Raw genomic sequence first — 23,946 nt, 5'->3', positions numbered from 1 at the left:
CAGGAAATGAAAATACAAGATTGTTGAGAGTCCGGAAAGAGATGAGTGGGGTATTGGGGTGGCTAGGGGCCACATACCCCATTTCAGTCAGAGAGCCTTTTACCTGTTCTGGATAGGTGTCAGAAACTGGCCGCTAACAAAAGCTTTAACCACCTAGCTAGTACAGTCCTGTCTTTTTACAGAAAAGAATCTGAATCCTGGCCTAAACAAGTGTTGTATCCAAGGTTGTATGATCTAATGAGCCACTGAGTCAGTACTAGAATCTTCCTGCCATCCTTCCGATCAATTCCACTTTGGGTTTTCATATGTCAGATAATGCAAATTGAGTTCTAAGTGATTTGACTTCTGTAGGGCTCCTTTAGAAAATGTTAAAATATTGATTCTCTGCAAGTGAATTATTAGATTGCTCTCTTATTATCCCATAACAGAGAGATGTTTGACTTCATGGCAACCTTTAGCGGTCATTCGGTTCCTCAAAAGTCCTGTGTAGTTGATGCTTCAACAGTGATTGGGGTCAGGATTGGGGTCCCAACTCCCTGCACAGTAGAAAATCTGCATAAAAATTTCCATTTTGTGAGTGTGAAGATGGATTTAGAGAGGTAACATAGCTTAGTAAATGACAGAACCCTGATTCAAATCCCTGTTTCTAATTCTGAATACTGTGCTCCCCTGCGGTGCTGCATCTTCACAAGCATAGTGTGCACACTGTATGACCTTTCCTTGCACCTAGGCATTTCTTTCTGTTTGCTGAGGAACTCATTGGGAAAAGGCAGTGCCACTTTGTCTGCAACAGCAGAGGAAATGACCCAGCCAGGAAGTTGGGCCACATCACCAGATGGCACAGTTGGAGAGGCCACTATTCTGGCCCTTCTCTTGGGAGATCTGTGTTAGGAGGCCAACATAGGGTGGGGCTGACAGTGGGATTTCCTTTCCTGTTCATTATGGGATAGTGAGTATTTAAAAATGTTTCATGAAACATTCATTGGCTAGTGGCTGGGTGTGTGCCAAAGTTCATGGCTCTGAACTTCTGAGCATCACCAAATAGCTGAGTAGTTGGGGCTGCCTTCTCTAAGATATTTATCTTGGTGTTACCCTTTATTAGATCAACAAACAAGGGGCGCATGGGTGGCTCAGTCAGTTAAGCATCTGCCTTCGGCTCAGGTTATAATCCCAGGGTCCTGGGATGGAGCTCCACATCGGGCTCCTTCCTCAGTGGGGTGTCTGCTTCTCCTTCTCCCTCTGCCTGCGGTTCTCTCTCTCTCTCTCTGTAAAATAAATAAATAAAATATTTTTAAAAAAAGATTAAAAAACTAAAGTTATTCCCCACCTTGATCTTATTCTCAGGCCAGTTTCGGATTCACTTCTTTACCTTTTCTAGAGCAACCTAGCCCAGGTAGACCTTTGAAGTACTTTAGCTCCCTGTTGGTCAGCAGTGTGGGCATTACCCAGGAGCCTGTTAGAAATGCAGCATCTCAGGCCGCTACTAAGACCTACTAAATTTAAGTCTGCATTGTCACAGAATTCCCAGGGAATTTGTGTGTGCATATAGAAGCATTTGCTTATAGTTCTCATATTGTATTTATTTATCATCTTTTATTATCAGTTAACTGTTTCAGTATTTCTTCCTCCCCTTTACAAGCTTATTTATTATCTCTTTGCAGTACTTGATGCAAACTGGGCACAGAGTAGTCACTAATCAATATCTTTAGATTGACTGGCAGTCATCATTTATTTAAAAATTTGTCAGAGAATGTAAGGATCATATGAGAGATTTGACATGCATACCCATAAAAATTTACTGCTAAAGAAGAAAAAAAAGGGAGAGAGGGCACAAATTTGAATCCACCAAATGAAGCATCATTTATGGAAGGGGCATAATGGGCATTGGAATCAGACAACTTTCAACAGTGAATTCTCCCAACTTTATCACTTGCTATCTGTGTGTGACCTGGGGGAGTAAGTGATTTCATTGGATTCTTGTTAATTTTTGAGATATCTTCTGTTTTATCATAGGGATAAAATAGAGATGACTTTCTTAAGAGTTATGTCATATCTACCCTCTCTTGTATGGTTTCATGATTTCCAGGATGGGCCATGAGCCCCTGAGAAACAAGGCCCTGTCTGTGTATTTGCTTTCCCCAAGAACACTCCTCCCAAGGAGGTGTGCCTGGTATTAAATGCTATTCAGCAGATGTGTGAGGACATGGGAGGAGCAAGAGCTTGACAAAGGGAGCACACTGCTGTCTTGGAGCACTGTGCCCATTCCATGTCCCCCTCTCCCACCTGGTAGTCATGCTTTTATGGACATATGCACAAAGCAGACTGCTGGCCTAAGTAACTGTCTTGGAAGCTCTCAAAAATAGAAAGTCAACAAGATTGTGGCAATACAGTGGGAACGTCTTCCCCCTAAAGCTCTTTATACTTCTGCCCAGGGAAGGGGAGTATGGGCTTGTCAGATTGCAAACTAATTTGTCATTCAGTGACCAGCAGCAGGAGCATCTGGTAGATCAGCCTGAGACCTGTCCAGCTATTGTGCATTTACTTTGTTGGAGCAGAGGCTTGAAGACCTTGGAGACCTTAGGGCTGATGCCTGAGATCAATGCTGCCAGGTTATGTTTCACTGTTTGCTGTTGAAACCCATGATGTCTACCTGGAGCAGGGCATGATAATATATGTAGATGAACTCACAAACAGGCTTCTGGCCTTTGAAAATGAAAACCGTTATGTTTCCCAGCCAGACTATCATTTCGTCTCCTCTTGATTCACAGTAAAATAGAGGGAATGCTTGGTTGTCAGCATTGGATGTCTGACCTTGTTACAAGTCATGGTGAAAAACTTCTAGCTTCCAAAGGGGTTGAGACTGCTTCCTAATACTTGTAATTTTGCACTGACAAGTCAACGAACATTGACTTTTCTGTTCACATTGGTGATTCTGTAACAGCTGCGTGTATATAATACCCGGCGATGTGTGAAAGGAGGGCCGTATCTTGGAGTTAGCATGAGGCAGGTATCTGAGTGTTTTCCTGTTTCCTTAAAGGGCTCTTTCCTCTGACTTAGTTCCTTTGTTAAGGGTGAAGGCTGGCTGGCTGATTGGAGTTGTTGTTAGGTTGGTGGGCAGGGCAGCCTTGGTCTCCTCAGGTTGAGTAGCTGCCTTGGCTGGTTCAGCCTTGCCTACAGGGGTGCAGGTTGCAAAATTAATGTGTGCAAGAGCCATGGTCTGGCTTGAGAGAACAAAGAGGAGAACATATGCCAATCCAGCCAAATGGCACAGCAAGCTTTGTTTGGATCTTAGGTGGACAACAAACAGTTTATGTAGTCTTTCTCTTCTGAAGTCATACTTCGACTTTCTTTGTGATTTAACAAATTCCTCCCCTCCCACTCTTACTCCAGGCTCCTCAGCCCATATTCTTTGAAGTCTGAAGTGTGGAGAGGCGAAATCAAGGCTCCCACTGCCTCACCCTTCCCGCCTGGTGTCAGGATCCTGTGCTCCAGCCAGAGCAGCTTGCTGGAGAGCGGCGGGAGGGGCATCCCCAGGGAAGAAGGCAGGAAGGACCAGAGGCTAAAAATAAGCAGCTTGGAAGAACCTGCTTACTGTTCTTTCAGGTCAGATGTGGTCCTCCCATGATAACAGAGGTTGGAGTATAGTGATGGTTTTGGAACAAAGAAGAGGAAAGAAATCACCTCTCATTGAAAGAAAGAAAGATCACCACAAAATACAGACTTTCACTATATGTTCCAGATAAGAGGGACTTTTCCAAATAGCCTGATAGTCTTAGCTGTGTGTTCCCATGTAGTTCTGGGGAAATACATGCATCTAGCACTAAAATGGTTCAGTGTGTTGAGTGCTGAGACATTCTGGGACTGTGGGTAGGTGTTCTCACAGAGGTTTTTCCCAAGAGATCTTTTGTACATATAAAGAAAAATGTGTCCCGTTTACAAGGCAACTCTTCTTATGCTAAATGGAAGAAAATCCCCTGGGTCATGTTTGTACAGTGAATACACAGCACGGGTCATTGTTTTACAGAAGAGGCGTACCAGTCACAGAGCAGAGGGTCAAAAAGCAAGCTGTGCCAGCTCTTCTCATCCTTCCCTTTTCAGTCCTTTTAGAAACTGGTGGTCTCCTGCCCCCCAAACCACAGAAAATGAAATCTTCCCTGACTTCCCTCCCACACTATCTAGCGGACTCAAAAGGAGCTGATTACAGCCAGTGAGAGTCCCTTCTACTTGCCCTGGGGTAGCCAAAGGGGGATCCAAGGAAAACAACAGAAAGTCCTTGCGATGCTACCTGCTTTAGGTCATTTATACCTGCTGGCCCCATCTTCCTCCCAATATTCAGTATGCTGTTTTAATGAGAGAGAATTTTCTGTCCTGATTTTCAGACCAGATTTCTGACTACTTAATAAGGTTATGGCTTGTGTCTGCCTTTTCATGTAACCTGAGAAAGGAGCTGTACTGTTCAGCAAACTGCCCCGAGCCCTGATCCTGCCCTGACATGGCTTGTGGCTGGACCTTCCACTGTACTGGGCAATAGTGAAGTCTTGTGTCATGCTTGGCCCCTATGACTCATTTCATTCCTTTTATCTTTGTCTATTAACTAAATATAGCCTCTTCTTTCTCTCACCCTTTCTTTCTCTGATCTCTGGGCAGAAGAGAAGCTTTGTCTGTGGTCTTTGATGTAGGGGGCTGGCTGGATTCGAAAGGCATTCTTAGGTGAGTGTGAGAGTATATGGTAGAATTGGGGCACACTGGTGCTGCCATCAGGCTTGCGAGGGGGCAGACCCACTGCTCTCACAGAACTCTTCTCCCTGGGCACTGGGATCCACGAGCACTTGATGTCCACGTCACAAGGAGTAGCTTCTCTGCTAGAAGAAAGCAGTTCCTCAGGTGAATCTTGCTGTTGTTTTACTTGGGGGGAAACATGGGAATGTAAACGATGGAGAATCTTCTTAGTTGGCTTTCTTCTGTTAACAGGTGACTGTCCTGCTCACACAACCCGTTGGTTGGTGGGTGGGGATGCTCTTGGGGATTGCAGCAGATGGTGCTGTACGCTTTGGGGGTGAGCTAGCCAAGTACCTTCCTTTCTCACTGGGCCAGGGTGAACCTAGTATGAGCCCAGAGCCCAAGGTGTCCTGAGAATTCAAACTGTCATGTATCTTAGTGGCCAAGGGAAAGGGAACACTGGCTGTTGGATGGTTTTTAAGACTTAGGGTGCCAGCTGGCAGTATCCACCACAGGTTGAGCTTAACTAGGGAAGGAAATACGGAGACAGAGGAACCAGAGAAACAACTCTTGGGAGAAGGTAAAGACAGAAATGGCAATGGGAGAGAGGAGCTGAAACCTCTCTTCTGGAAGCTGGGTTGAATCACAGTTGATAACAGTCTATTAAAGGCTCGATTCAGTCTAGCCTATCCTAATATTAGATTATATTGATTGGCTTATCTAGTCATACTGATTAAAAAAACCAGAATTCCACTGCTCGTGTGTGAGACATTTATATTTAATGGCATTGGATAGTATACTTACCACTCATAGTAAGTTTGAAGAGCTCAGAGGGATGCAGTGGTTTCCCAGAAACTGCTCCTCCTCCTGCCAGCGTGGCATGCCCCATTTGCAGAGGACCCAGCAGCCTACACTTCTCTTAACACATTCAGTTCCTCCCTGTTTTCACTTAAAAATGCAGTTTCTACTGTGTGCTTTCTCATCTAGCCACCTGTGAATGTAGAGCCCATCTCTTGCAACCGAGGCTCTTTGGCCTTTAAGCAGAGTCGAGTGCCAGTTCTCCCTGCTGCCTGGCTGTGCCCAGTAGTCTCAGCCTGTAGAATCCCAGGAGAGCTGGCATACACGTTGCTGGGCAGACTCTGCATGGAATGTTGCCCTCATGCCATTAGCAAAGCGGAGGCTGGGTTGGCCCTGCTCTCCCTGCCTCCGACTTTATTGTTCAGGACTTGATGTCATAATATGCTTGAACAGGCGGAGAGACCACATTAGCTTGGCTCTGCAGTTGTAAACAATATTTGCTCTGTGAGTTTTCTCCTTCACCCTCTACTCTCCTGGAGCCCTGTGCCCTCTGCCACCACCACCCCCTCTCTTCTTGCATATTCCAACCTTGGCTAAACGGCTCCATTCATAAGATAGTCAGTGTTTTCTGGGAGGAGAATGGACTGAAAATAACCAAGTCCCAAGAACCTCCAATTGTCATGCACCAGTAAGAACTGCTTAGTTTCTGGGTACAGATTTTAACTACTGTCTAGAGAAGCAATATACTTTCCTTGTATTTCTTACACACTTCACTGCTTTGAAATCCTATTTGAAAACACACACACACACACATACACACCACGCTCGGGTAACAAAAAACAACTTTCCTAAAAGTCTGACTGTTTCCTTGGTGGGGAGCACTGGAATCTTCCATCCAGTGCCCCACAGAACAAAGGCTTCTGTATCAGTCTTGGCAGGAGTGGAAGTTGGAGACAGACTGGAGCACAGGTATAGGGGCCGGCTTGGTCTTTGCTTGCACCTAGGGAATTTGGGAATTTCTATATTTTTTGCATGGACAGGTTTTTCTCCCTCTGCTTCTCACTTTAACATAAAAACAGGGTATCAAGAAAACCCTACCTCACACCTGCACTGTCTTTTACAATTTGACACTTGGCGTGGTTGGTTTCATAGACAAACCTGCTCTACCTTCTCTGTATTGATTGGTGGCTGATGATGTCATGGCATAAAACTCAAACCAATTGTTTTCTCTGTGTGACAGGCCTGAAAACAGCAGACGGCAGAGCTCTTGCTCTTCTGTCTTCCTCCAGTTCAGGCTCTCAAACAAGATGGGAAAAGGTGGGAGCAGAGTTATGCAGCAGATCACATTGATTTATTCATAAACCTCAGTCTCAGGCACCTGGAATACGGAGCTTCTCATATACGGAAAGAATCTTTGTTCTTTGCTGAGAGCACATAGTACTTTTGCTGGAAGGGATTTTGATCTTTCTGCTTTAATCTCTGTTAAGGGAAGGATAGAGGCATTTTCAAGGAAACTATACTGGCCAAGATAGGGTAGGAATAGGAGTTAATTTCAGGAAAATACATAATAATTGGAAAAATTTCACTTGATTCATCACAGAATTTGGCAACTCTTGCTGCCAGCATGCTTCTGTCATGGAAGTAAACTTTAGCTATATAATTACAGCTCTAGTATGTGAATTAGGGAATGGTGCAACCTCAGAGTGTTACATCTGATCTAAAGAGCCCAAGGAAGAGAAGTTACATGTGCGTTTAGTCTTGAGTGGACTTGATGAGACTTGCTTTCACCTTGGACCTTACTTGGGCCTACTGTGGTACTGGCAGAGCAGAAGGGCCTGGCCTGAATCTGGTGTAGTGTTCATCAGGCTTGAACCCTCAGGACTGCCAAGGTTGACATCATGAGTTGGGCTCACCTTATACTGCCCAGCGGAATTACTGGAATTACTAGACACTTGTCATCTATGGCTGTTCAAAATATCCAGAAGCCTAGCAGAGAGGCCAGGCTCCTTCAGTGGGTTTTGCAGCGGATAGCACCAATGAGTGAAGCATCTAAACAAAGCTCTTTCTTCCATCAGGTATCTACTGATGACTGTCTTTAGACTTGGTAAGGTCTCTGAGCATCTGAAAGCCTTTCCCCTTAGAATTTTACATGATCATGTCCAGAGGCCCAGCAACTTACCTCAGGACATATTTTTTTCAACCCACTTTTCTTTTTTTCAGAGTCGTGGTCATACCTGAATTACCACTAACCTTAATGACCATTTCCAAAAAGATTGACTGGAAAAATCACACCACTCTGGTAAGTAGAGGAGGTGAGGCATGTCTGACATGAGGCATCAATGGCAAGACGGAAGACTGGATAGGCGTGTCTCCCAACCCACAGAGCTGTCCTTGGTGGGGTCATTTTATATATACTCTCGTTGAAGCACCCAGGACTTAGATTTGTTGATTTGGAAACTAAAGTTGGCTTGGCAACCACAGTCACTCATGTACAGTCTCCTTCACCCACTTGGGTTGTGCTTAATTCTGTGCTTTCCTGCAAACATACAATCACTGTGCTATTTTTAGATATGTTGTGGTGTCACTTCACCCCAGGAGAGACAGAACATCACAGCTGGTTTACATTTTCCTGAACAAAACATACACATGAAGAGATTAGGCACACCATTTCCTTGAGCTGTGTGGAATATTACCCAATTCTTTTGCTGGGAAACTCTCCTTTTTTGTTAATGTTATTTTAAGGTTGGGGATAGTAGAGATTTTTCAAATACATGGTTGACGTGTAGAGGGGAGAAGGTCCATCCGAAGGTAGACAAAGCGTCTGATTATTCAGTCAGATGTGTGTTGTATCCCTAGGTTTGCCTTCTGTTTCCCTTCTTCTCAACTCTGGTGGCACAGTAGAATCATGGTGCGAGGAGAGTGACATACACCTACTCCATGCCACCACAGAGATTCTGATTGGTTTGATCCAGGGTCAGGCCTGAATATTGGTAAATTTTGCCAAGTTCCTTGATGATTCTAATGAACAAGTAGCTACTCTCGAGAGAAGTATAGTAAAACGTAATATACATTTTTTTCTCCCTCTCGTAGTGCACACTGGCCAAAATGGTACATATGAAGCACATGGTAGTTTCTTTCCCATCATAGAATTATTAATCATAAAATAGTTTTAGTAGTTGAGAATTGCCTAAATTTTCTGAACAGTGACACCTGTTGCTCTGGTGTGGCATTTGAAGCTCGCCATATTTCTTTTTTCCCTCTTTTAATTTCCATCTTTGCAGGGGAGCCCCTTGTCTTCTGGGAAGAACCCAGTTGTAGGTCTACTGAAGGCCTCTCTCTGAGCCCCAGATACTTTCCTCCGGAAAAACTTAAAATTGGGAAGTGCTTGAAGTGCTCAAGACTGGCCTACTGTTATGACTATCCACTGATTGGAAGGCTTCATCTCCACTCCTGAGGATGACTCAGTTTTTAGCTTGGCTGACAGTAGACATTAATGTTTTTGTTCACTTCTCTAGGCCAGAGGAAAATGGTGTGGTAAAGCTCTTTGCTTCATTCTTCCCCACAATAACCCAAACAAAGACTCGTTATAGGCCTAAGAGAACAAGATTTATGGGGTACAATCAGTGTTGAGTGCGAGTACCTGCTGTGCCTGTGTGATAAAGTGGGGGGAAGAAGTACTCTACCTGGTTCATTTGCCTGGTGGCCTCTGGGCACAGCTGGGTGTCCTGTACATTTTTAGTGGGAGGGAGCAGATTGGCCCATTATTCTATCAGAATTCTGACCTGATTGTAGGAGTTTATGTGGCTTTTGGCTTGTTTTGTGTAATTTATTACACTGTGATTTAATAGCTCTCTGAACATTGGACACTAACCTGTCAGAGGCAGAATTTACAGCTTTTTCTCTGAGAAGAAATTAGTCCATAGTTTGAGAAAATGTTCTTTAACTCCTCGAGTATTCACTACCTAATTTCCACACCCTTCTCTGCCTAGCTTCCCTCTCTGAGCCCCTCTGGAGTTGCCATTGCTTTTGTATTTGTACAGCCTTGGGTTTATACTGCCTTTGCCTCTCTTTTGTGATGAAGGTTTTTTTTTTTTTTTTCTTAATTTTATGTTATATTCTTTTGTATATTCCACCACTGAACTTGACGATTTCATGGAACCAGTCCTTTGATCTTTGGGTTTGATTTGGTTTTTCTAATGCTGTGTTGTATGGGTTCACAACCTTTATCAGGATCAGTTCTCTTCTTTGTAGGTTGACTCACAAATACTTTTCACCTATACGAAATCTTGTTTTTGAAGTTGTGCTCAACTGGTCCAGAAAGAACAGATAGTAAAATAGCAGCTAATGAGGGGCATCTGGGAGGCTCAGTTAAGTGTCCAACTCTTGATTTTGGCTCAGGTCCACACTGGGTGTGGAGCCTGGTTAAGATTCTCTCTCTCAGGGGCACCTGGGTGGTTGAGCGTCTGCCTTTGGCTCAGGTCTTGATCCCGGGGTCCTGGGATCATATGTCTTTGCCTCTCTGTATTTCTCATGAATAAATTTAAAAATCTTAAAAAAAAAAAATTCTCTCTCTTCCTCTGCCCCTCCCCCCTCAAAATGGCAGCTAATGACACACTGAAAAAATCAGACCTTGATCCTTAAAAGTCCAGGTATCCTATAAGATGGTGGACAGGTGAAGTCTGGAGGAGACCATAGGAATCAGTGGACTCCAGCATATTGCCTCTTAATAAGTACCTACTTGGAAAGGCTGCAGAGGATATGCCTTAGGAGAGAGTTCAACTGAAGCAAGAAAAGGGAGAAAACTCTGGTAAATGAGGCTGAATATATAGGGGAGTTGGCTGGGTATGGAGGAATGGTTATAGAATGCACAGTGGTCAGATTTGAGGTTTGAAAGTAAGAGAAGGAACAAGGAAGTTCAGAGCATTATGGGAAGAAAAGTATGATAGCATAAGAAACTTAAGAGTCTTCCACATTTGGTGTCGACTGTTGGAAATAAGGTGTTTGGTAAATTTTGCATCAGCTTCCATTGAAAAAGAGCACTAACTCTACCAGTAATCTTAATGACTTTTTACTCCTTATGGTTTCACTTTTATTCAAATTCAACCATAGCAAGTTGAGCGATCATCAGTATTAGCAATCCCTTATTGAGTAGATGTATATAAGATTCAAAAATTAAAAAAAAAAGATTCAAAATTTTTGTTATTAGAAAAATCTTAAGGTGATTAATTTTAGATTATCTTTGGTTAGTCGTTAAATGACATTTTAATTCTCATCAAATAAATTATGTAGATCAGCTTAACTAGAGCAAGTCAGTCACCTCAGTCCCAACATTTTAAAATATTATATGCTTTTTATTGAAGTATAGTTGACATACAATGTTATATTAGTTTCAGATATTAACAACATAGTGCTTCAGCAATTCTGTACATTGCTCAGTGCTCACCACAATAAGTATAGTCACCATCTGTCACCATACAACGTTAGGATATAAATGATGATATTCCTTATGCTGTGCTTTTCATCTCCATGACTTACTTATTTTATTTTTTAAAACTTCTTAGCTCATTTTATTGCCTGTTGTCAGCAAATAGTATATTAACCTATTAGTCTTTTTTTTTTTAAGATTTTATTTATTTATTCATGAGAGACACAGAGAGGCAGAGACACAGGGAGAGGGAGAAGCAGGCTCCATAAAGGGAGCCAGATGTGGGACTCCATTCCAGGACCCCGGGATCATGACCTGAGCATATACTCAACCACTGAGCCACCCAGGCATCCCTAAGATATTAGTCTTTTAAGAGAATACAAAGGAATCCTAATTATTTGCTTTGGGGACCTAGTCTGGCATGCTGTCCAGGAAAAGGCAGTTCATAACATGGCTTAGCCCAAATTAATGTTGGCATTTGGATGCAAAACATCATGTTAATAAAGGTGATTAACTTCTCAATCACCTTTGGATACCTCTCATATATGATATTTGGGAACTTTTTGGATATGGTGGCTGAGAGCAGAAAGAATTCCAGTGTTCCCTGGAAAAATATCATCTCAACATCACCTCTTAACATATTTACAGTGTTTTGGAAGACAGTGCAGAAAACTTCCATATCATGTATTATCAAATTCTTTATAAAATTCATTTGTCCCAGGCTTTTTTTGTTAAATGATGATTTGAGGATATTCAGTTAGTTCCTTGAGCCCAGAAGTCAAGTTAACTTATAGATTTAAACATCTTTTGAAATACCATTAACTATTTTATTTTTCCTGAAAGACAATGTTGATAATTGACAAATTCAGTGATTGAAATAAGTTACTTAGGTGATGGCTTACTTGTTTTATAACTGGAAATTTGTATCTCTTAATCCCCTTCACCTGTTTTGCCTGTCATCCCAGCCCCCTTCTTTAGCACAACACCACTTTCTTCTCTGTATTCAAGATTCTGTTTGTTCATTTATTTTGTTTTTTATATTCACATATAACTGAAATTATATTTGTCTTTCTCTGACTTATTTCATTTAGCATAATACCTTCTAGGTCCATTCATGTTGTCACAAATGGCAAGATTTCATTCTTTTTTATGACTGAGTAATATGTATACTTTTATAACTTGTGATTAAATTAATATTACCTGTTTCCTTTGCCTTGAAAATGCAGCACATGTATATACCTTTATTTGAAAAGCACAGGTAGAAAATCTTTAAAGGATTTTGCAAATAATACATTTATAATTTGATTATTTCATTTTGCTAATAAAGGAAGAAAAATTGGCTCTATGTTTTGGTGGGGGGGTGGGGGGGTTCCCTTAGAGCTTGGCATTTTTTTGACCAGGCTTTTTGTCCATAGCCTCAGAATTATAAAGGCTAGGGCCTTCTGCAATGATCTTGCAGGCATGTTCTGACCTAGGAGCGAACAGGATTGCTGGTTCTGATGACATGACTTTCTAGGGCTACTTGAAGGAGTATTATTACCTTCAGTGAATATAATAACATGTTCCTATATCTCCTTAAAGTGTGTACAGTTGGGTTGGTGGTTCCAGATGTTTTAGGAGTGGGTGTCCGATGTTTCCATGGTGCCTTGAGTGAGGTAACTTTCTGGTAGTAGACAAGGCAGTAGTGGATGGGACTATTAGTCTTAGAAGAGGGCAGTTGCTTTAGTATAGAGATAAGAAGCCTAGTTTTCCAAGTCTCTATCCAGCCAGGAAGGGCTTTGTATTTCTAATTACGGAAAGAAGTATTTGAGTCCTTTGGAGGTGATTGTCTGATGCCACCTTTCAGAATTGCAGAGACAGATAGATCTGTCCTTCACAAGAGACACGTTGTTGAGTCCGAGCCTTATCAATTGGCTGAATTCACTGCCAGGACCGAATTCACTGTGGGACTGTGGAACAGATCAGCACTCATGGGCTTCATGCCCTGCCTCATGGTATTTGTTTTCCTTGAGGTATATAGCAGAGATGCATGGCCATCACTCGCTGCTGTAGAGCCTTTGTGTGAGTAGGAAAATGTACCCCTTCTTCTGTGTATGCTGCTCCTCACCAGGTATGTAGTTTCCTGAGTGGGGTTATAGGCTGGATTTCAGCCCCTGTCCAATCTCCCTTTAACTGGAGAGCATGCAGTGTTCCACATGGTGGCCAGGAATTGGGGAGCAGAAGCCTGTATTTATTCAGAATCAGGAACTCTAATGCCTGCATGGATATATATTTGTCTTTCATTAACTTGTTACCCAAATGGTTTTTGCTACAAGTACTGAATGTCCTAGAGATTTCAGCTAGAGCCAGGAGCACTGGAGGGAACAGAAGGGAGAAGTGGTCTCACTTTCTGCTAAACCCCAGTCATCTGGTTATCAAAAGAGCATCTTAGATCAAGGGACTCCTTATTTATCTGGACACCCAAATCTTTTGTTCAAAAGTATATTTGGCACCAGAGTATAGCACAGTTACCTATCAGGTTTAATGTTGTTCAGGGCTGAACTTGTCTTTTTATAGTAAGTTCAGGACTGAAGTAGTTGGAGAAAAGGTAGACTTTGATATTATCCAATTTAAAATAGTACCCTTGGAAGATTGATGAGTCCTTGGAAGGACCTATAGTAGAAGAGTTACAGGGTAATTCTTAGGCTTGCTTAAAAGTATGACATAAAGAAGCAAAGGGAGATAGTGGAGTGAAGTTAACCACTCAACTGAGGTGCCATTGATAGCTTGTTGTGTGACTCAGGACAGGTTATTTCATCTCTCTTAACTCCTGTTTTCTTTGTCAAGAGGGGGACATTAGCATCTGCCTTCCATACTCATAGAATTGTGTAGGGGTAAGTAGCATAACTTAGGTGCTTTTCTTTTCTTTTTTAAAAGATTTTATTTATTCATGAAAGACACAGGGAGAGAGGCAGAGACACAGACAGAGGGAGAAGCAGGCTCCATGCAGGGATCCCAATGCAGGACTCGATCCCAGGACTTCGGGATCACGCCCTGAGCCGAAGGCAGACACTCAACCTCTGAGCCACCCAGGCGTCCCAGAAGTGCTTTTCTTAAAGCATGAGGTGCTACCTACATGGTGGTGTAGTTGAGAACAGTACACAGACAGACATTCCTCCACTCTTTATAGAGGGAGATGGCATTAAGAATCAGCTAGAGAGGAAAACTGTGACAGTGTTAAGACTAACCACATGCTCTTCTCTCTTCTCCTCCTTCAGACCTCTGCTTCAAGTTACCTACTCAGAAGAGCTTCCATGACCAACTTAAGTGGGCCCCTCCTATTAAGTCAAGGAATCTGTGCATTTCCTTCCTGGCACTCATACTTTGTAATTACATAGTTATTTGCTTATTTATTGTACATATCCTCCACTAGACAGTAAACTTCCCAAGGGCAGGCACTGTTTTCATTCCCCAACATAAATTTAATGCCAAGCTTAGGGCCTGACATACACTACACACTCAATAAATAATTTGATCAATGAAGTGTGAGGCGACAAGACATATTGGTCTTCTGCCTGGGAAACAGCTACTTTGGGAATGCCCAGGTATACATCTCATTCTTTTGTGGGTACATCCAGTGGCAGAGGACTGTCTGTACCTGAGACTGCTATAGCACCACCAGGTTGCAGGTTCTAAATGCCACGGGCTGGATTTGTGACTCATCTCAGCCCTTCCCCCACATGTCCCTTTCTACCCATTTAGAGACTCTAAACTCACTTGCACTCAGGTGCACATTGAATTTGGTGAATCTGTCCCTTCGAAGAGAAAACTCACTCTAAACTATAGAACTTGGTTCCAGGGAGATGATAGCTTGTCAGGCAGTGAGCATGTGTCCTATTTGCTATTTATAAAGTGTCCCACCCTGGCTCTGGTCAGAGGCCACACCCATTGGGTTCCCAGCTGTCTGTCCCCATCTTGTGCCAAGCAGTGCATGTCAGGTTCTTCCTTGGTATGTGAGGCGTATTGCAGATTTCGTTCATAAATGCTGCTGAGTGTCCTTCAAATTACTGTTCTCTTGGGACACTGAAAAGATGACCTTTTTTGGTTTATTTTTTAATTTTTTAATTTTTTTAAGATTTTATTTATTTGTCTGACAGAGCACAAGCAGGGGAGCAGTAGAGGGAGAGGGAGAAGCAGACTCCCCACTGAGCAGGGAGCCCAAAGTGGGGCTCAATCCCAGGACCCTGGGGTTATGACCTGAGCCTAAGGCAGATGTTTAACCGACTGAGCCACTCAGGTGCCCCGAAACAAAAATTTTTATATGTATAAACATTTGTATGTATCTGAGCCAGTATGAATTTTGGGGATAAAGGATTTATTAGACCTTACAGAATTGAGGGAGGAACTGGGAAAGTGAAGGTCCAGATTGGGGTGTTGGAGTCAGAGAAGAGTCACTAAACAGTCTGCCTGAAGTATCAGGATGAGGGGACAAGACAGAGGCTACAGAGAAGTCCGAGAAGCCTGCCATGGCCATTTCTGGAGCAGGGCCACCAAAGGGAAGCTCCTGGAGAGCACTGTGGGAAGCTGTTGCTTCTGGGCAGCTACTGTCCATTCTGGTCCATAGCCAAGTGTCTGGTCGTGGGCCTGTGGCTGTTGCTGGGTCAGTGGGTCAGCAGTGAGATGGAAGAGCAGTGTAGTGTGAGGGAAAACAAGGACCTGTTGGAATCTGTCAGGCATCGCTGTCTCTATTACCATATTTGACTGCCAAGACCCTCAGAGAGTAATGGCCACTAATTTATTTCCATTTTCCAAAGCTCATACAAATTCCTTTTTTGGCCAGCTCTAACTGGAAACCCTAACTGGGGATTCTGGGGAACATAGTTCCCAGCTTGAGCAAGCTGACACAGCACTGTCCAGATCAGGATCCCAAGGGCCCCCTCTTGCCCTTTCCCAGACGATAACTCCATTCTGCCACTCCCAATCATTATTTTGACTGACTTCTGCACCATAGATTTGAATTCATTTGCTTGTGATTGTTACATAAATGGAGTCATGCAATATGATCTGTTTGTTGTGTGTGCCTTCTTTGCTCACCATTGATGTGTGCATTCATCTTTATTGCTGCATGTTGCAGTGGTTTGTTCTTTTTCATTGCTGTATAGTGTTTCATTATAGGAGTATAAATTGCTTGCTTATTTCTCATTTTGCTATTTTTGGTCATTTGGGTTGTTTCCAGTTTGGGAGTATTATGAATAAAGCTGCTATAAACATTCTTGTATTTATCTTTTGATCTACATAGACATTTTCTTTCTTTTGGATATATCTATAAGAATAGGATTTCTGAGCCTTATGGTTACATTTAAGTTTAGCTGCAGGAACTACTGCTGAACAGTTTGTAAGGTGGTTGTGCCTGTTTACAGAATGTCTGAGAGTTCCAGGCGTTCCATTTAGTCATTCTAATGGTTATGTAATAGTATCTTGTGGTTTTGCTTGACACTTTCCTGATAACTAATGATTTGGGGCACCTGTTCTCTAGATGTTTTTTGGCAATTTGGAGGTCTTCTTTTGTGAAATACCTGGTCAGATCTTGTGCTCATTCTTCATTGGGTATCTACATCTTTCTTATTGGTTTGTTCAAATCCTTCACATCTTCTGGATATGAGCCTTTTCTCAGTTACAAGTAGCCCTCTGGCCTTAAGGAGGCATGTTCCTCCTGAAGCAGTGAATATGTGGATGTTAGGCATGTTTGAAGAGGGAAGCCTTTGAAAAAATGTGGTTATTTATTACTCTTTTCTTAGGGAATTAATACAGTGCAGTATTAGAAGTTAGCAACCCAAACTACATGTGGTTTAAAAATAAAATATTGGGCCCACAAATATTTTTACTGCTTTTTAAAAATACAGTTTATCTTGAGCACTGAAAATATATACAAACCAAAACTGTAATTCACTCCATAAGGTTTGAATGTTTGTTGTGGATCTGACTCAGCTAGAAGCTGGGGATAGGAACCTGGCTATGAAATGTGCTGTGTTCTAGGAGCACAGAGTCCAGTGAGAGGTATTTGACCCACAGAGGAGATCTGTACTGAGGAAGAAGGGAAGAACAAAGTTGGCTAGAGAAGCACTCAGAGAACATATGAAGCTGAAGCCCTGGTGAGTGAGTAGGTTCATATTCATCATCTACCTTGGTTTAAAGATTGAAGGAGGTTGAATGTGTATGCATGGGTGAGCAAGCGCACCGTAAGCTGTGAAAACAAAATGTTCCTGGAGCCAGCAGTTGTAAGTGGCTGAAGAATGGGGCGCATGATGGGAGGTAGAAAGAGTGATGAGGATGGGGGTGAGGCAGGTGCCAGCATGGGCTGGCAGTCAAGCAGGTTAGTCTCTCAACAAAATGGTATCTTCCAGAGTGTGTAAACAGGAGAGTGACATGATTAGATTTGTTTAGAAAGATCACTTTGGAAGAAATGGTATGTGAATTGGGATTTCAGACTTGAGACAGGGCCTGTAAACTTGTACACCCATGTTCATAGCTGCATTATTGATAATAATCAAAAGATAGAAACAACCCAAGTTGTTCTCTTGATGGGTGGATATATACAGGCAGTGGAATATTCTTCAGCCATAAAAAGGAATAGAGTTCTGGTACATGCTGCAATGTTGGTAAACATTTGAAAACATTATGCTGAAACAAACCAATGTCTCTGCCTGCCTCTCTCTCTCTCTCTCTTTCTCTTTCTCTCTCTCTCTTTCTCTTTCTCTTTCTCTCTCTTTCTCTTTCTCTTTCTCTTTCTCTGTGTCTCTCATGAATGAATAAATAAAATCTTAAAAAAAAAACCCTCTGAAGAGGTGGAAATATTCTGAAACTAGATTTAGTGGTGATGGTTGCAGAACTTGATAAATTTACTAAAAATCGTTGTACATGAAAAGAGGTAATTCTGAGTGTAAGTTCTCACCAAATCTGTTTGAAAAAACATCCTCTCCAATCGTAAGCACTGCAACTGTTTGTCCTGCCTAAGTGCTACTCTTTTTGGGCAACCAGAGCCCTCCTCAAAGTCCTTATGGCTCTTGGCCAAGTCCTTCAGTTCCATCCAGAAATTGGCCCAGTTTGTAGCTCTCACCTGGCTCCTCTCCACCTGCTCTGCCTCATGTATCCAGTACCTAACCTGGTTGGACTACCAACCAGTTCTGTTTCTTTTGTGAGGCTAAAAGGTGAGAAGCTCAGGCTCTCCCAGAGGCCAGTTATACAGTTTGTGGCTTATTCTAATCCAGTGCCTCTTATTTTCCCTTGCTGTTTGGCGGTCTTAATGCTCTGTTAACACCCAGGTTACAAGGTAAGTAGGATATTTCATTGAAACTAGAATCTTGCAGAATGGACATTTTTCAGCAGTTTCATTTGAACATTCAGTGGGAGAAGAGGTTAAGTAATGATTCTAGTTGTCTTATGTATTCTGTAACCTCTTTATTCTCTTCTGCGTTCTTCCCCCAAATTGTCTAGATGATTGAAAATGAGGTAAAAACGTGTTCCTGTGCTCACTTCGGCAGCACCTATACTAAAAAACATTTTCCTGCCTTCACCCCAAATGCCACTCTACCAGTTGGATTGCAGTCAAGTTTGGTTCACCATCTTATTATTGACTTTCTCTTTGGGAGCTATAAGTATATGGCAGTGATCTTGCCTACCTTCACTGTCACTAGCAGGTATTGAGGCTTTAATACGAACAAGTAGGTTAAAGTGCCCCACAGGAGATGGGCAGCCAGAGCACAAAGACAGGTTGCCATTTTGATGTCATCCCAGTGTGAAAATTCTTGAACTCTAGAGGGTATCACACTGTACTTAGAGGTGCTCTGAGGCTTCCAGTCAGGGGCCTTCCGAAATACAAGATGGCTTAGTTAAGGGACTTTTAACGCAAAGTCTTTATGTCTGTTATGCCCAGTATTTGGATCGCATATGTATTTAAGTTAGAATGCATTCATTTTTTTCTGTCCCAAAGTAAGTGATATTTCTAAAGGTGGTAGACTTAATACTCAAAAGAGGAACCTTAGAGGGTGAGATGCACCTACCTCAGCTTGTAGTGCTTGGTACTGAGCGGCCTTGACTCATGGCCACAGGCAAGAAGTCTTCCAGTTGGTGAAAGGGCAGGTGGCATCCTTGGTTGCCTTCTTCCTAAGTATAGCTTCCCTGGAGTTGGACCTGCCTAAGCCACAATGGTGAGAGGATCAAGCAGTAATACTTTATAGTAGCCCCTAGGGAGCTTTTGGGTTCTCTCAGATTTTAGATTTCAGTCCATGGAGCAAGCCAAAGTGCTCACCTGTGGACCAGAGCCAGCAGGTCAATTAGCAGCTGTTCTGTGTTTGTAATAAATTAGGCAAGGGTTTTAGGAAATCAAGTGGTGAGCGAGGAGCAGCTTGTAGCCTGATACTGTGCTGCTGCCGCCAGAGAAGGGTGCCTGGTGGCAGCACTGGGTCTCTTGGCCATCATGTGTTGGCATTTTAGGACAGGAAAAGTTGGGGAATATAGTGTTTAGGCCCTTTCAGGATCATATCACCTAAACTCATTGGCACTGAAATAAGTAAAGGTTAATTAGTCTTCTCTAGAAGCACTTTGGTAGGTTGCTAGCTATTAGCCCTGAGTAGGTGGGGTTTTGTAGCTCAGAGGTCTCAGGGCAGTTGGTTTTGATGTTTGGTCTTTGGGAGAAGGGAAACTAGTGTTTTGGCAGTACTTTAGCAACCCCCCCAAACCCCCCAGCCAGGGTGAAGGGTCATCCCCAAGAGCAGGATGTGGTACAAGTAGGGAGAAGTTCTGGGCTGTACACGTTCAAGAGCCTGCCAGAGTGTAGCATGGGGGAGTTTTTAATATTCCTTAAACATAAAAAAGAAAAGCTTGTTGTTATTCTCTTTCTTTAGATGTTTCATTTCTAACCAGATGGACTCTTCCCCATGTGAAGGAGTTAGAGATGTAACTATGGGAGTGATTATCTGATGTCACAGCTCAGCAGGAATCAGAGTAGAGTGAGGGCTTGGCCTTGAACATTTGATACAGAGAAGACTGCTGTTTCACTGGGGAAATTATGCCTAAGTCCCATACCCTTTCAAGCTAATTCAGAAGGGAAAGTATATTCTATGGAGCTGGTTTAAGATTAGCCCTCTCAGTTTATTTCTGCCTTGGAGAGAACAACTGAAGTTTTTTCTATGAAAGTGGTTGAAAAAAACACGGCCTTGGAGCCCAGGTAGATCGAGTTGGTTCTTTGGCGCATAAAGCTGAGGTAGAGGGGGCACATCTACCTTACTGGGGAATTAAGACCGCTTTCCTTTGTTAGCTGTCAGCCTCCTGAAACAGCTTTGTTTTACCGCTCCTGTGTTACAGCCACTCTTCTCAGAAGAGTGCCTGCTTAGCTTGCTTCAAGTCTCTCCGGTCTTTTCTCCTTCCTGTCTCCAAGAACCACTGGGGGGTATCTGGTGGATGTTTTTTCTTTAGACTTTCTAACTTTGGGGGGATTCCTGGGTGGCTCAGCGGTTTAGTGCCTGGCTTCAGGCCTGGGGCGTGATCCTGGAATCCCGGGATCGAGTCCTACATCATGCCTGCTTCTCCCTCTGCCTGTGTCTCTGTGCCCCTCCCAATCTCTCTCTCTCTCTCTCTCTCTCTCTCTCTCTCTCTCTCGTAAATAAATAAATAAATAAAATCTTTAAAAAAAAAAAAAAGACTTTCTAACTTTGGAAGCTTCTTCAGTGACTTAGAGATCATTTGACATCTTAAAAAGGCAAATATCCTGGAATGTGAATTGAAAGCAGTTGTCCTTTTTATAATCTGGAACTGTCCAGAGATGCCTTAAGGAACTCAGCTTTGGCCAGTTCCTTGTCTTTCTCTCACACCCTAAATCAACAAGTTAATGACAAAGTAATTGTTCACAAATACCTCTTCTCCTTTTCTATACTTCTGTGACGCTGAGCATTGTGGCCCAAGCAAGCCTTTCATTTATCTTTTTCCTTCTTTCTTGGCATCTGCTTTTCCACTAACATGTGTACTAAGTGCAAGTATAAAAATGAACTGTTCTTCCTACTAACTAGCATCACATGAGTAACGGGTAGACAGAAATGGACATAATTCCAGAATGGTAAGTGTTGAAAGGGAGGTATGTACCAAGGTGAGAAGAAACTCAGAGGAGGAGGTGACTAACTTTGGCAGGAGTTTCAGGTAGGTGGGGTAATTTCAAGTGGACAGAGAGAAAAGACATGAACAAAGCTGAAGAGACTTGTAAGGGTATGGTACAGGGATGCCTGAGTGGCTCAGAGGTTTAGCGCCACCTTCAGCCCAGGGTGTGGTCCTAGAGACCCTGGATCAAGTCCCATGTCGGGCTCCCTGCATGGAGCCTGCTTCTCCCTCTGCCTGTGTCTCTGCCTCTCTCTCTCTCTCTCTCTCTCTCTCTCTCTGTCTTTCATGAATAAACTAAAAAAAAAAAAAAAAAAAAAAAAGATTAAAAGGCTGGGGCACCTGAGTGGTTTGGTTGATTAAGCATCTATCTACCTTCTACTCAGGTCATGATCCCGGGTTCCTGGGATGGAGCCCCGTGTTGTGCTCCCTGCTCAGCGGGGAGCCTGCTTCTCCCTCTCCTGCCCCATCCCCTTGCTGTGTTCATGTTCCTCTGTGTGTGTGTGTGCACGTGTGTGTGCATACTCTTGCTCTCTCTCCCTCTCTCAAGTGCTTTCTCTGTCTTCAAATAAATAAATGCAATCTTTTTTTAAAAAGATTAAAAGGCTGTTGTAATATAGTCCAAGCTAGAAATTGTGGGTGCTTTTACCAAGACAAGGGTGGTAAAAATGAACTCTATAAATAGAAATACTAGAGAGTTAGAATCAGCGGGACTTTGCTTTTGGTTGATTGGATTAACAGGTGATGTCAGAGGTGGGTCTGAGATGACCCCACATTTCCATTTGGTTGGTGGCTGGTGGTGGCATTAGACTATGTAAGAGAGTGTGAGTTGGGGGAAGAGAACAGAAATTTGGGACGTCTCAGTCTGAGGTAATATGAGATATCGAGGTGAAGAGGCTTAGTAACATGTAGACCTCAGGAGCAAGGTCACAAAAAAGAAAAGTTTAGGGGTCACCTATTTTATGAAAGACAGGGGCAGATGAAATCACTGAAGCCACTTGCAGGAGCTGAGCAGCAATGAGTATAATAGTAGGAGAAGCAGGAGAAAAAGCCAAGGGAGGGGCAGTTTCTAGGAAGAGCCACTGAGAGGGAACAAGTAAGATAAGGATTAAAGTGTCTGAGCCTTTCACAATTAGGAAGCCATCAGCAACCTCACTGGAGTGATGGAGATAGAAGCCAGATTGGAGAAGGAATGAAAAGATGGACAGAAGAGTCATTAAGAGGTCATAAAGTGGTGGCAGAAGAGTAGACTGCTCTTTGGGGAAGCTCAGTTGTGAAAGCAAGAGGGAGAGGTTGGTAGGTTGAAGGATGTACAGGTTTAGTGGTGTGTGTGTGTGTGTGTGTGTGTGTGTGTGTTTAAGATGTATTTAAGATATCCTGCCAGCATATTGGCAGGCTAAAGGAGAAGTAAGCTGCTAATGAAGACATTTTAAAATGTATGGTAGATAGATGGTGGTAATGGTTATACAACACATGAATGTACTTAATGCCACCAAACGGTACACTTACAAATGGTTAAAATGGGGGAAAAGTTTACGCTAGTAGATGGAGCTAGATTCAGAGGAGAATCATGTGGATGGGATGGACAGCCTCCGGCTGATGGGATCTTTCTCTGAGATGGGGGAGCAGGATGGTGAGGGCATCCTTACTCTCTTATTGACCAAGTGAGAGGCAAGAGCATGAAGAGTGGAAGGGTGGCATGGAGTAGGAGACCTGAGAACACAGCCAAGGGTACAGAAACCAGTGTGGTGGGTTCCATGAAAGAATTGCTGGGTAGGATTGAGCCCCTCACCCCGCCCCCGCCCGTGGTTGGAGTTGATGGTATGATATGGCCACATCAGTCTGCACTGCTGACTTTTTTTCCCCCTCTCCCAACAGTTCAGAAAACTTATTTTCTGAACAACAGCCCATTCCCATTCCACTTTTGAAGCTGGAATTTTAAGTGTCTAGTTTTCTCTATTTGGCTCCCTGTCTCTCTACCTAATCTCTGGGCAGCCTTATCAGAAGCTGGTGAATAGTGAAACACACAGTAACCCTTTGTCATCCTGCCTTAAATGAGAAAGTGCTGCCTTTTCAGACACTGTCGGCTTAACATAGGTTTGTGTTTTTCTGATGCAGATTTTTAAAATACATAACTTGGATTTAGAAATATTATGGGTCCTTCACTTACCTATCTAGGGAAGTGGGCCGGGGGCTGTTATATAGCATTTCATGACATTGATACCACTCTTTTCTGGAATCCAGTTTCTTTTTTAGGGGACAGTTACTTTAAACCTATTTATTTGGCTTTTGATAACAGAGCTGCCTCCAGGTTTGGCTCCTGTCCTGCTCGCAGGTCCGAATTGGGTGCAGTGGCCTGCTGGGCAGAGCATGTATAAGGCAGGTCTAGAGTAGCTCGTGGTCATGGAGAAGTACCAGATGACCCAGCAGACCAGAGGGTAGGAACCATCTGGATTTCCCTGTATGTATATTCTTTCTCCCAGCCTGATGGCACTTGCCTAAAGATACTCCATCTGTTTTCATTTGATACGATTTGTGTCTCAAATCCTAATAGAATTCTGCCTGAATCCCCAGATGTCTGGGCAGGTTGGAGAAGATTATGAACCTATCCACTTATTCATATAAGAGGTAATTATTGTGCATCTGCTGTTGAACCAGGAACTGTCCTAGGCACAATAATACAGCAGCAAACAAATTGGCAACAATTCTTACCTTCATAGAGCTTACATTCCAGAGAGGAAGACAGACAGTAAATAAATGACATTTATAGTATGTCAAGTTGTGGTGAGTGCTTCAGCAAAGACCAGGGAAAGAGGATAAGCAGAATGGGGAGTCAGTTTTAACTAACGTGGTGAGGGAAGGCCACACTAAAAAGGTGA

General features: G+C 43.0%; 1 protein-coding gene across 27 annotated transcripts in view; it reads left to right on the top strand.

The window, feature by feature from the left end:
• Nucleotides 1-23,946, top strand: part of MICAL3 (microtubule associated monooxygenase, calponin and LIM domain containing 3) — a 218,919-nt gene that overhangs the window by 60,486 nt on the left and 134,487 nt on the right. For 25 of the 27 annotated variants that reach the window (XR_007406562.1, XM_049102770.1, XM_049102772.1 and 22 more), the window contains exon 2: nucleotides 7,738-7,816. The exons of 1 other annotated variant lie outside the window; for it this stretch is intronic. The gene's annotated coding sequence lies outside the window, so the exon portion shown is untranslated. Of the gene's footprint in view, nucleotides 1-7,737; nucleotides 7,817-16,957; nucleotides 17,074-23,946 lie in introns of all 27 variants that reach the window. One more of the 27 variants, XM_049102771.1, reaches the window with a different exon arrangement.

The sequence above is a fragment of the Canis lupus genome, chromosome 27 (assembly GCF_003254725.2).
Source record: "Canis lupus dingo isolate Sandy chromosome 27, ASM325472v2, whole genome shotgun sequence".
NCBI lineage: Eukaryota > Metazoa > Chordata > Mammalia > Carnivora > Canidae > Canis > Canis lupus.
The sequence above is the reverse complement of the archived record's forward strand: the minus strand, read 5'-3'. Positions and strand labels throughout refer to the sequence as shown.